Here is a 14,269-nt window from a genome sequence, read left to right on the forward strand (position 1 = left end):
GAAATCTTATGTTTTGCTTTGCTGTAGCTATGGTTCTACGAGTATTTTCCCTCGTTGGCCCCAATCCGAGCTATTGGGGTCACTCGCTCGTTTCCGATAGTAGCGAGTTGGCGGCAACGAGGTGCACTTGCGTTTAATTCTGTGGTTGCTTTGAGAGGAATGCTACAGCGTGTTGGCTGTGCCGACATGAGTATTCAACATTGTCTTTGTTTCTTAGTTATGCATCTCTTTTTGCATCTTACAACATTTCTATTATTTCAGTTAATATGGTACCGTCCCTGGGGTGGTATGTATGGTATAGAAGGGTTCAAGTACATTTATTATCTCTCGATCCATCATGTGATTTTCCTCGGGACTCTATTCCCAACTTGGTACCTAGGTGAAAGGGTCACTAAGCAGCACAGTACGGACTATTTCGTTGTCCATCACGATCTGCCAGCGTCGATGATGTATCCCCAGAGGATCTTTGCCATTGTCGATGGTGGGGGTCCTTCTCGGACTTCCTGTCGTGAGTTAGTCTACATGGATCGGGACTATGTCACGGAGCTGCTTCCGAGGTTAGCCTCGGCTTCCCACTTTCGAGAGGTTTGTATATATTTCACGTGGGTTTGTTTGTATCCCCATCATTGTCAGATAACATGATTATCCTATGATGATTTGTAGGCTGTTCGTCGTGATAGGACGTTTGAGATTCCTAATCGATCGATTTGAAACCGGGGACCAATCGGTGAGACAAAGGAACACCTTCCAGAGGCCCCTAAGGGCTATCGACATGCCCAGGCTTCGTGTCCAGAGGAGCTGGAGCTAGTGAGTCTTGTCTTTGTTACATTGATTGTTTATTTGAATACTAACTTACTTTTCTAAATTAATTTTTTTTTATTCATAGTTGTCCCGCGAAGGGGTGATGAAGCTGCCGAACATCATTGATATCTGCAAGTATGGCTTGATCAAGTTGCGTCAAATGATGTGTCACATTGATTCAGAGGACGAGCGATATGTATGATCTCTTTATTATTTTGTCTTTCATTTTGCTTTTATTTCTGCATACTAAATATATTTTGTTTCATTTCAGCCACGACATCAGTCTCGCTCTTGCCGAGGCATGGTGAATCAGACAGAGCGGGAGTGAGAGCGAGTAATCGTCGGTTCTCTTCAGAGTTTTCGAGGCAGCCTCACCTTTAGTCGCATCCAGAGTTTCAACCCCCTTATTTGCTTCAGCAGGTCATTCTTTTGCGACCTCCGAGGTCCGAGGAATAATTTATATCTTGGCAAGTTGGCAGCTGTTGCAACCTTCTCGTGAGTTCGTACCGATCTTAGGATTCAGTGGGCCATCTTCGGCGATGCATACTTCTTACAGTAGGCCTTATCCCGAGTTTCAGATGGATGTCGACGGAGATACAGTTTCTTCCACCGCATTTTGGAGGCTCTGGCTCACAGTATACCGTGTGGAGTGGGCCGACGGTTAGGATGTTGGGCCCTACTAGTGCGGAGGTTGGTCAAGATCTCACTCCATGTACAAGATGATGGAGAGCATCTTCGTCCCTTCAAGTGCCCGTCTGAGCGCCTATGTTGGCTATGACGAATAGTTTGAGAGTTCCTTGAATATTGAGTTATTTATCAAGGGATTTTTGACTTTGTACAGACTAGACTTGACTTATGTAGACTATTACATTTGTATATTTGACCCGATTGCATTATTGAATTACTTAGCAAATTTGTACATTTATTTAGCCTTTTTTATTGACTTATCAAATTAGCTATACTTGGCACTAGGTGCAAGTGTTTGTTTGTGCGAATGTATAAGTTGATGCAAAAAAAAAAAAAAAAAAAAAAAGAAAAAAAAATTATTAAAAAATTTAGAATACTATTAGCATTATGTTATAACATTGCTATTTCATATTTAAGTTTTTATTTTTCTTTTTTTTCCTCGTCTAATATGTTGCAACTATTTTTACCCTTATTTATTTTAATTTTTTTTTTTTGGTGTTTAGAGAGCCATAAGGGCGGGGTGAGAATCGATCCCAATATCTTCTAGAACTGGGAGGGAAGCTCTAACCACTTGATCTATCCCTCACTCTTATTTTTACCCTTATTAGTAATGCATCTTTTTTGGAAAATAAATTCAATATGTAATATGAAGTATTAACTAAATAATCTAGGATTTTTTCACAAATATAATTAAATTTGCATATAATTAGTTTATAAGAAAATTTAGTTTTTTTTTTGTTTAGTATTATAGGAATCTTAGATAAAAATACTCACTAACTATAATAATTAAAAAAAAAAAACAAATTCTCCCTACAATGGAGTACGTAATAAAAACAAAATAAGATTTCAATTACTACCTCCATTAATAGTTATGTGCAACTTTTGTCATTTCGGGATGATCGGGGTTATGTGCAACTTTCCATTTTCTTCCTAGTTTTAGTAAAAAAAAACCTTGAAATTACACTTTTACCCTTAGTTACAAAATTTAATTCATTAAACATTACCCTTATTATACCTTAATCTAATTAACCTAAACTTAATCAGAATTTCCTAATCTAATGACTCCCTCCATTTATTATCCCAATTCCCCCCATCTCTCCTCATTTACTCACTTCCCCAACCACCAAAAATTAAATTCTGATGGTTGGTTCTCTCTATATTTTCTGGAGAGTTCTTCATAAGATGAACCATAGTTCATCTTATGTGACTTTCTCTCTCCTGTTCATCTTCTGTGACTTTCTCTCTCCTGTTCATCTTCGATTCTTCCTCTTCCTCTATCCAGATCTACTCTTCTCCACTACAATTTCTCAAAAAAAAGTCCCCCACAACAATGGTTAACCTAAGCCCTTTACATGACGCTTTCATGGAGACGGATGACGTTGGTGAGGGGAATTTGATCTTGTCCCTCATTCAATCAATTGAGACAGGATCTCCATTTCCCCGTCAATTTTACGAGTCCGGTGAAGCTGGTCCCTGCTGTACTTTTACCACTTACAAGGCCTTAGGGAAGGTTCTAGAGAGTATGGAGGAGGAGGAACGTCTGAAGAGAGAGGAGGGTCAAGGTGAGTCCCGAGGCAAGAAATCGCTTGATTTCTCTGAAGTTGCTGTAGATTTGGTTGCTGAAAGTGGTGAGGGGAGTGGCGTGGCCCCAAAAAAACCCAGATCTAAGAGGGCAAGGCCAACCCCCACGATCCGTGCTAAGAGGAAGGCAGCGTTGGTTGCTCTGAGGAGGATGCGTGGGGTTCCTGACCATGAGTTCATTGTCCTCTCTTCTGATGAAAAGCCTGAATTTGCTTCTCGTTCTGGTCCTGTTCTCAGGCACTCTGTGAGGCGGGTGAACCCTAAGGTTCAACCCTCCGAGTGACTACTTGCGTAACGATTCCTAATCCTAACTTGTTTAATTTTTATTACTGAGTCCCTTTAGTTTGATGTTTGTGACTGTATGTTTGTTGTTTGGTATGATTTACTGCTTCTGATTTGGGGTTGCTTGTTGGTGGCTTAGTTTAATAGCTGTGTATGGATTAACTTGTTGGTTGTTCAATTATGTGAGTCCCTTATCTTGTGATTTACTGGTTCTGATTTTGTTGATTATTATTGTTTAATTGTCGAACAAATTATGGTGATGATTTTGGTTTCCTGGAGCATGCTGGATTATATTGTTTGATTATGTTGTTTGGATTTTGTTGATGGTTGATGGATCATGTTGATGGTTTGGTTTGGTTGATTGTTTGGTTGGCTGGAGCTTCTATTTGGTATTGATTATGTTGCTGGTTTGGTTGATGGTTAATGGATCATGTGTTTTGATTTCTGTGTGGTTGATGTTGTATTCATGACTTATGCCCTTTTTGGGAATTTGATTGTTGAATGATGAGGCTTAATGATGGTTGGTTGTGTCACCTTTGGAGGTTTGATGTCTATACTGTTCTCCATGATCATTGTTGTAGAGAACATTGTGTGTTTGAGTCCCCTTATTGTGCATTCTTAAGTGGTCAGTAGGGAGTCCCCCAATTATGTCATTATATTGTTCACATGAAATCCAAATGTTGAAGGGACTCCAATGAATTACTCTTTGAACAGGGGTTTTTCTCCAACAATCACCTTACATTGATTGTTATTGAGGTAACCTTGTTTGAAGAGTTGTATTCAAAAACATAGTATTCCTATGATGGATTAATAAGCATAAGTGCCTTTGACATTTTCATTTCATTCAAAATATGGCTACAAAAAGCCTCTTACATGTGAAGCAGAACTTACACATAACTGCCTTTGATATTTGGATTGATCCCTAACACACAAAATACACCTAACCACCTATTCATTGAGACTTAATAATAAAAAATAAATAAAAAAAATAAAATAAAGTAAAATAAAAAAACATTGAAATAAAGACTCTTAAGTGGTTATGTGTGGCAGTAGTTGTAGATGTTCTGTTGTACTTTGTATCCTCATGTAATTAGTCTGCATCCACCTCCATTTCTTCCTCTGCTTCATGATTTCCTTGGGGTGCTGGCCTGAACATTGTGTTGAGATACTCCATAGCTTCCTTGACTATACTCTTGTCAACTTGAATCTGATTTGGCAGAATGCCAAGATTATCAAGTTTTTTCTTGTTCATGTGGGGAATTTTGTACTTGTTCCCACCTTATGCCTTGAGTATTTTGATCATGCATCTCTGTAATGTCACCCAAATGTACTTGTTTACTTCTGGTTTGAATGTGTTATAAGATTCATAAACTTTTCAACTAGCTCATATAGATTCTTAGGAAATGATTGATATTGCAAAGACTGAATTAATCTGAATAACCCTAAGTCCAATACATTCAAATCAGGTGATTGAGCTGGTTGAAACACAAATTGAATGTTGAACCAATTTGGTTGTGTAGCTGCAATAAACTGTTCATCTCTTGGAATTTGATGTGGCTTTGCATTATCCCATTGTATGACCACATTTTTGGGCAAACTTTCATGCCAACTTGCTACAATTGCTGGGATCACCTTGTTTAATAACATCTCTCTGATTACTTCTCTGTTAACATTTTGGAGTGCCTTAGTGACCATTGTGCCTGCTGCTCTGTTTTTACTTAATTTCTTTGCCCTTTCTTGGACTGTGAATGGGAATATCCCATACTTCCCATCATGTAGGAGTTCCCCATTTCTTCCATATAGAGGCTTCCCAATAATTGCCATGAACATAGCCTTTAACTTGAACCTTCTTGATTGTTGTGCCATGTATAGATCTTCCTCACTTGGAAGGAGATAAAATCTCCACTTATCGGGATTGAGGTAGAACCATTTCTCATCAATGTGAATGTGTTGCTGCATGTCATCAAAAGTGGGGTCCTCTTGATTTTGGATTGGGTTGATTAGAGACAAAACCCATTTCATTCTTGCAACCTTATGGTCTGATGTCAGTGCTGGTTTGTTGCTTGCTGTGTGTGTTCTCAGCCTACCTTTTTCCTTTAAATTATGAAGAGTGACATGTGAAATCTTGAGTGCTGCAGCATATGATATTTCTGTCTGCCTTAAATGTAGAGGGATTGACTGTAGGAATTCATTAGAAAATTCCCTTGGCTTTGGACCTGTCCTCCCTATCTTTTTTGGTCCTAACATCAATCAAATCCCTTGTGCCATCTGTTTTTTGATATCTGTGAAAAGTCTTGTAATTGTTGACTTGTGTACCTTGAAATTCACTGATAATTCTTTCTTGTAGCCTCTTTGTAAGTTCCCTTCTTGCATTTTAAGTAGCATTACATCTACTATCTCCCTCTTTTGTGGCATGGTCAGTTGTTTTCTGTTTGGTTGGACAACACCTTGTTCAGATGTTGCATGACCGTCTTCTTGTTCTGTTTGTGTGTTGTTGCCAGCATTTACATCTTCTTCTTCTTCCTCTTCTTGCATATTCTCATTCTCTAAATTGTATTGCTCAAAGTCTTCATCTTGCATTTGTTCTTCATGCTCAAAGTACAATTCTGCCATTTCTTCCTATGTGATTAAATGATCAACAGCGAAAAACAAATCTTCATCTGTTTCTGCCATGTCTTCTGTTTGCTGTTGTTTTTCAGACTGCTGTAGATGATGTAGGGGTGGCTGATGAAGGTTTTTGAGGAGATGAAGCTGCCTTACAATTTGTGCAAGGCTAATTATCAAGACTCATGTTGTGTAGCATTGATTTAAGATTAGGTGTAATTTTTTGGGTTAATATGGGCTAATTTGGTGTAATTAGTGCTAACTTTTGGTTGAAATTTCCATCTTTTGAAAAACTATGGTGTTGTAATTAATGAACAGCATTGAATACTGTCTGAATTGTGGAGGCTTCTTTTTATAAGCCTCTTTAGTGCTGAATGGATGGTTAAATGTTTGAATGTTGGTTGTGTTTTTTTTTTAAAAAAGTGAGAGGGAACTTAAAATCCCCAAATTCGAATTTTTGGGTGAAATTTTGGGGGGGGGGGGGGGGAATCAAAGCCCTTCAAAATAATCGGAATTCCCCACCAAATTTGCAAGTGGTGGGGTCCTACTTTCTCTCTCCACTCCTTTTAATTAACTCCCTTAGTTTTCTCTAATCTTTGCCCCCCATCTTTTGCATTGGTATACGTTATGTGCACCAAAGTTGCACATAACTATTAACGGAGGTAGTATATTATTGTCTAAATAATTAGAAAAATTTGAAAAATACCACCATGTAAAGTAGTGAATTTTGACATTTCCACTTTTTGCCCCAATTACATGTTTTAATTGTGTTTTCGACCTAATTACATGTTTTAATTGTGTTTTCGCCCCAATTACATGATTTAATTGTCCAGCTAGTCATCCAATTAATCAATTCATAAACCCTAATTTTTTGAATTGAGCAAAACCCCCAAATTGATTACCCAAACCCTAATTACATTAATCAATTCAGTTCATTGAAGAATTAATTGCAGAAATTAATACCATAATTTGCGAAAATTCTATAATTGAAATCAAATTTGCAAGATGAATAGGTAGAAATAGGGGAGAAGATAGGGGAAAAAGAGGGGAAAGAGAGGGAAAATGAAAAAGTGGGACCCATGATGACGTCACTAAAAAAAGTGGTGGTACTTTTAAACATTTTGGAAAAAACTAGGTGGTACGATTAAAATAAAAAACTTGAGGTGGTAATGTCAAAATTCACTACTTTATATGGTGGTATTTTTTAAATTTTCCAAATAATTATGATTTACGCCCATCATATTTTGTCAACTAAATAGGTGGGATAGGGTATTGCTCGGGTATTAACCTTGATGTGTATGTCATAGTGTAGGTATAATATTCCATTTTTTTGGTGTTTAGACAACAAAAAGGGCGGGTGATGAGAATCAATCTCAAGATCTCTTGAAACCGAGAGGGGAGATTTAACCACTTGTGATATCCCTCACTCTCATAATATTAAATTTATAATATTGATATTTAAAATATAATCATTTGTTTCGTGAATTATTGTAGTACTAACTGAGGTTGTACTTGTATTTCATTATATATTTCTTTAAAGATAGTGTGTTGTACGGGACATAAATTAGTATTTTATCTAATAAGATATAAACTTCATATATGGTCAAAGGTAATTTATAATAGTTCATACAGGACAAAAAAAAGTTTGCAAGGAAAACATATATATGAAATACAATACTATTTTAGTAATTAACTAGATTAGTGCCCGTGCGATGCACGGATTAACCAAAAAATTTAATTTTGCATAAATTAAAGTTGTATATTATTATTGAAATAGTTTTAAAATCAATACATGACTTACTACAACAATAATAATAATGTTTGATACTCTAGTCCTTAATTCAATGGTACGTACGAAGTGAAAAAGAAAAACAAACAAAATAGGGAGGTAATATGGTAAAATGGGATTAAATAGAGGAAATGGAGTTTAGCTGATAGTCAAAGTGATCTTGCAATTTTTTGGAGAAGAAAATAGTCACATTAGTTTAGTTTTCCCATCACAATATAAAATGCATCTCATTATATAAAAAAGTATGATTACCCAAAAAAATAACCAAATAGGAAATCGATTATATTATACAAATATTATTTTAAAAGATTTTGGCAAGAAAGATACGAATTATAATATTTAGAATAAAATTTGAGTTAATTGTGTATACATAGAAGATATAAGAAAACCAATAACAAATCATATTATATAAATATTCTCTAAAGCATTTTTGGCAAGAGAAGATGAAGGATGGTTTTGGAGGGAAAATGACAGCACCAAGAAATGACACGTGTCATTCTTGGTGTCTGTTTTAGTATTATGTTATTGATATAAGTATCGGTCTCTTTAAATTTTAATTATTGGATTCGCCCCTGATTTACATTATATAATCTCGACCTAAAAGCATGTGTCACAAGACTGTATTGCAAGTAAAAAAAAGCCAGAGGAAGTATATAATATGTCAAATTGTGAAGTGATGATCTAGGTGAATTATTACGTGACGTTACAATATGAGATATAAAAGAAAGAAGGTATAAATTAATATTTATGAGAAGAAACATTTATATATATATATATATATATATATATATATATATATATATATATATATATATATATATATATATATATATATATATATATATATATATATATATATATATATATATATATATCAAAGAAAAGTTGTATGCGTCATACTAGAGGGTATGAACAAAATTAGGCTAGTTTTAAGGGGAGATTAGTGAATTAACAAAGAAAAGAGAGATTGTCCCACTAAAACAATAATTAGTGGGTGATTGTGAAAGTCAAAATATCAAACCCCAATAAAATGAATAAAATAGGGGGATGAAAGAAACATTTTTTTTTTTACCAAAATTTTAAGGAAAACACCTTAAAAAAAGGGGGGATGATTGCATATGGTGTAGAAGACAAAAAAAATTAAGGATTTGAGTTTGTAAAGATTGATAAAAGAATGTGGCTTTCAAAAGAAAATTCAGATAAGAGAAATACATCAAATCAATTGGTTGCAGTTGCAATAGACAGGGATAAAGGGAGTCAACATGCTCTAAAATGGGCAATTGATAATCTTCTTCAAAGAGGGCAAACAGTTGTTCTTGTTCATGTTAAAGTTAGGCCTTCTTATGGCTCTTCTCCCCATATTGTTATCAATGGTAAGTGTAACATTTTCGAAAATCAATACATAATTTTGACAATGACTACTATTAGTTTGCGAAGTTAATCGCTACATGATTCTAATAGTTTAGTTCTTTATTATCGATTGATAAATTTATGAAATGTCAGCGTTCTGAATATATTTTTATTACGTACTATATTTGTCTATTGATAAAAATGAATTGTACGGTTTACATTTTGAATATATATATTGATAATTTGACAACATTAAATTATCCTTTTGTATCTATGGTCTTTATATATTTCTACACTTGTGTAGGTAGACAATGGGATCAACAAACAAAGGATTTGTTCCTCCCCTTTCGTTGTTTTTGCACGAGGAAAGATGTAGGTACTTGCGCTCCATTCTTGCAATTAAACAACGAATAAGTAAAAAATGAAAAATCAATTCAAGATTTAGATGAAATTTATTTTTTTAGCGCGCATATGTAGGGTCATCATATAAAATTTACATATTCCTACTATATTCATTTCACCTCAAGTACTTGTGTGATACTCATTATCGGATGCATATATGACACTCAATACATTTCATTTTTGAACTAAGAATATCATATATGCATAAGATGATTGTGTTTGACAATGCTGCTCAAACTTGATTCACATCAAACAAGCTTAAAACTTAGGTGTTTATTTTTTATTTTATTTGTAAAATAATCCTTATATTGGCTTTTTTTCCCTTTAAATTTATTGAAAATTTTATGGATAGATACAATGTCGGGACATCGTGCTCGAAGATTCAGATGTTCAAAAGGCATTGATAGAGTTTGTCACTCAATCCGCAGTTGAAGTTTTGATCATGGGTGCTTCTTCTAGAAATTCGATCTTGAGGTTTGTATCGACCATTTTTAAAATAAAGAGTTTGAGATTAGTAAAGAACCTTAAAAACATTACTGATTAATCAAGAAAAATGACATACACAACCGTGATGGTTATAATAATTAAGGATCTAAAAAGAAAATATTATGCATAATCAAACATTAATAGTGATTGACACATAATTTTGTCATACATTATTAAATTACTAGCATTAGAATATGAAAATTTTCATGCAGTATTAACAATTTTGTACAATATTAAAATGATGAATTGTTAGATTATTTTGAAATTTCATCAGTATTTTTTTTTCTTGGACTAACATTTATGTTTTCTAACATATATACATGAATTCTTAATGCTCATATAGCAAATTCACCAAGACAGATACTCCTACGGCAGTATCAAAAGGAGTACCAGAATTTTGTAGCGTTTATGTAATTTCAAAAGTTGGAAAAATCTCAAACACACGATCTGCTTCCCGTCCTCCCCCAATTGTTTCCCCTCTTCGAAATCAAATTATGAATCAGCCAACAAGTGCCCCGGTTACTCCTCCTCGTGGTAAAAAAAGTTTCTTTTTACGTAAATTATCTATACTTTCTCCGTTCTTTAAAAAATTTAGAAAACTTTCCTATTTAATAATTTGCAAAATGGAGAGAGTACTTTTGTTGTAAATATAATGTGGACTCACCAATATCGTTATCATTGACCAGGATCTGAAAAAACAACACCATCTGGGTCACCATTTAATGGATTTGAAGACATGGATTTTAAGTAAGTGCAACTTCTAGCTAAAATTTCATATGACAAATTAAATTTAGTACACATTGCCCTAGGTTTTTGTACACAATATGACCTTGTTACATAAAAATCCGTTCAATTTTGAGAGAAGACTTTCCTAACAATTATAAGATGTTTTTTATAGATCGGCCTTCACTCGAGGGGGTAGACATCCACATGTTAGATCTTACGGTGACATTCTATCGGACAACGATATCTCATTCGTAAGCTCGGGAAGGGCTAGTGTTGATCGCATGCTTCCTTCGACCTATGATGTTTTTGAAGAAAGGAGGAGCACTAGTACTAATAGACTATCATCAAGCTCCGAAAATGATTATATAAATGAAACACCCCAACGAATGTCCTTTGCGGACACTACTCCTTTGTCTAGTCCTCCTCCTAATTTTTCTAATTACTCTTTTCATGACAACTCTAACTCGAATTGGTCATCGAACACGCAATCCCAATCAATGGTAAGTAGAAAAAAAAACCTATCAATTTTTACGAAGTCTGGCCATGAAAAGAAATATGACGTAACTGAAAAACAATAGAGAAAGTATGTAATTTGTACACGAAATTTAAAATGCATGCATTGATTTAATATTTGTAACAAGTTAGATGAGTAATTAATTAGCGTTCAAATTTCCCTAATGCATACATTCTAAAAAAATTTATAAGAAACAATCCATAATTAATGATTCTTCTTTTCAAATTATAGGATGATGTAGAAGCTCAAATGAGAAAGCTAAAGATGGAGTTAGCGCAAACAATGAATATGTACAGCAGTGTTTGCAAAGAAGCACTTACAGCAAAACAAAAGGTTTTCCTCTTTTCCTATATCTATCCTAAATGAATATCTCAAAGATTTTTTATACATCCTGACTAGTTAGCATTACGTAATACGTACTTCTTACGTTTCTTAATATTTGCAGCACAATTTCATCTAAAGAAATGCACTTTTATGTAGTAGTAGGTGATTAAAAAAGGTAAATGAACGATTTTATCAAAATGATTATTAACATTGACAGCAGAGAAGGGTTAATTAGTTATCAAATCTCTTCTTCGTCGTGTGTGTCATAAAGGTGTGTTACAAGTAAAAAAAAACTAAGAATATGTATAGAAACTTGTACCCTGGCTGGTTAGATCATTTGTGTCATGCAACTTTTTATCAACAATTTTATCAAAATGATTATTAACACTGACGACAGAGAAGGATTATATTAATTAGTTATTAAATCGATCTCTTCTTCATCCTGTATGTCATATATGTGTGTTATAAGTAAAAGAAAATTAAGGATATACATAGGAACTTGTACCCTGGTTTGACCAAATATTTGTGTCATGCAACTTTTTATCGTCTTTTCTTATCTCTTGACTATTTTTTACACTTTTGATAAAAACAAGTTCTATAAGAATTTGGTTTATAGATTAGTGCCTTAGTGGAAGTATGTAAAAATAATATCAAAATCTTTGACATATGTTTGCTTGAAATTATTAAAAACATTTTATGAAGGAACTCTTCTTCACTTATAGGCCCTTGAGCTCCAACGGTGGAAAGTAGAAGAAGAGCGTAGAATGGATGAAGCTCAAGATTCGGAAGAATCGACTCAAACATCATTCATAGAGAAGAATAAAGCTAAATCAAAGGCATCCATTGAGGCATCGGAAGCACATAAAAGACTACTCGAACTCGAGGCACAAAAAAGGATTAGTGTCGAAATGAAAGCACTAAAGGAAGTAGATGAAAAGAACAAGGATGTGGATCGTATAACCACAGCTATAAGGTATAGGAAGTATACAATAGAAGAGATAGAAGTAGCTACTGAATACTTTGCCGAAGCACGAAAGATTGGTGAAGGGGGATATGGCCCAGTGTTTCAATGTCACTTAGATCACACAGTAGTTGCTGTTAAAGTGTTACGTCCTGATGCTGCTCAAGGAAGATCTCAATTTCAACAAGAGGTTTACTACTAAACCCTAATTCTTACAAATAATTTAGCAAATTTTTTAATTATTTAATCACACAGGCTCTGATACCATGTTAAAAGACCAATTCACCTAAAAAACATAAGACTGGTTTATATACTTTATATCAAGTCGGGTGGAATACAATTCATGATTTTTTTTACCGACATACTTTTAATTTATTATTTTCACCATATTAATTTTTTTTGTGACAATTTTTTTTGTAGGTTGAAGTTCTTAGTTGCATTAGACACCCTAACATGGTTCTTCTTTTGGGGGCTTGCCCGGAGTATGGATGATTAGTTTATGAATATATGCACAATGGGAGCCTCGAGGATCGTCTATTCCGTCGAGGTCAGACCATGGCACTCAGTTGGCAACATAGGTTCCGTATTGCAGCAGAAATTGCCACAGGCCTCTTATTCCTACACCAAACGAAGCCAGAGCCCTTGGTGCATCGAGACTTGAAACCGGCCAATATCCTCCTAGATCGCAACTTAGTTGCCAAGATTAGTGATGTAGGCTTAGCTAGGCTAGTTCCCCCAAGTGTAGCCGACGAGGTTACACAATATAGGATGACCTCCACAGCTGGTACTTTTTGCTACATTGACCCTGAATATCAACAAACAGGTATGCTTGGTTTTAATCCTTAGAAACTGTCACATTTTTTATCCTATAGAGAATTTCTTATTAGGCGCTCTTATTTTCACTTATTTTTTGAAAAACAAGTTTAAATAAGTTCAGTTAAGATATTTAGATATGTTTAGGAAAAATAAATTCTGATACAATTTATAAGAGTTACAGTTCAATTTAAAACTAAAATAAGCTCGCTAAGGTCTAATATGTATTAATAAGTTTAGATTAGATAAGACAAGTTCATGTAAGTAAAAAGCGGGTGAATTAAGCACACCTTTAGCTGGGGATTGCAACATGAAATCATATTAGATATCGATTGATAGACCTTCTCTAGGAATTACAATAATTTTGTTGGAATTGATTTTAGTGTGATTCTATTGTTGTTATTGTTATAGGTATGCTTGGTGTGAAATCAGATGTGTACTCCCTAGGCATAATGCTATTACAACTGATAACGGCGAAATCACCAATGGGCTTAACACACCTTGTTGAGAGAGCAATTGAGAAAGGAACATTCAAGGATATTTTGGACAAAGAAGTTACAGATTGGCCTATTGAAGAGGCTTTAAAATTTGCGAAACTATCACTTCAATGTGCTGAGCTAAGAAGGAGGGATAGACCCGACCTTGGAACGATTGTGTTACCTCAACTTTGCTTCTTAAGAAATATAGCAGAGGAGAGTTTGGATGCTATGACGTTTCGCGACACATATGGAGCTTACAATCCTAAATCATCTAATAGCCAAGTCTCTGTAAGTCCACGTTTTTAGACTCTTGCTTGTTTAAATATTTAGAAGTTATGATAAAAGTCAAAGCATATTATCAATGCCTTTAATCTTTTGACAATTGTGTTTTAATGTGTAGGATTCATTGAGCAATGCACCTTCTCATGAAAGTTGGAAGAGCTCAACTTTTAGTGGAGAGTAACAAATAC

At 34.6% G+C, this 14,269-nt stretch overlaps 1 pseudogene; it reads left to right on the top strand.

Moving 5' to 3' along the window:
• The first annotated feature begins 8,918 nt into the window (after window positions 1-8,918).
• Window positions 8,919-14,262, top strand: LOC145591838 (U-box domain-containing protein 52-like; annotated as a pseudogene).
• Window positions 14,263-14,269: the final 7 nt, after the last annotated feature.

This window comes from Chenopodium album, chromosome 18 (assembly GCF_948465745.1).
Source record: "Chenopodium album chromosome 18, dcCheAlbu1.1, whole genome shotgun sequence".
In the NCBI taxonomy this organism is placed as follows: Eukaryota; Viridiplantae; Streptophyta; class Magnoliopsida; order Caryophyllales; family Amaranthaceae; genus Chenopodium; species Chenopodium album.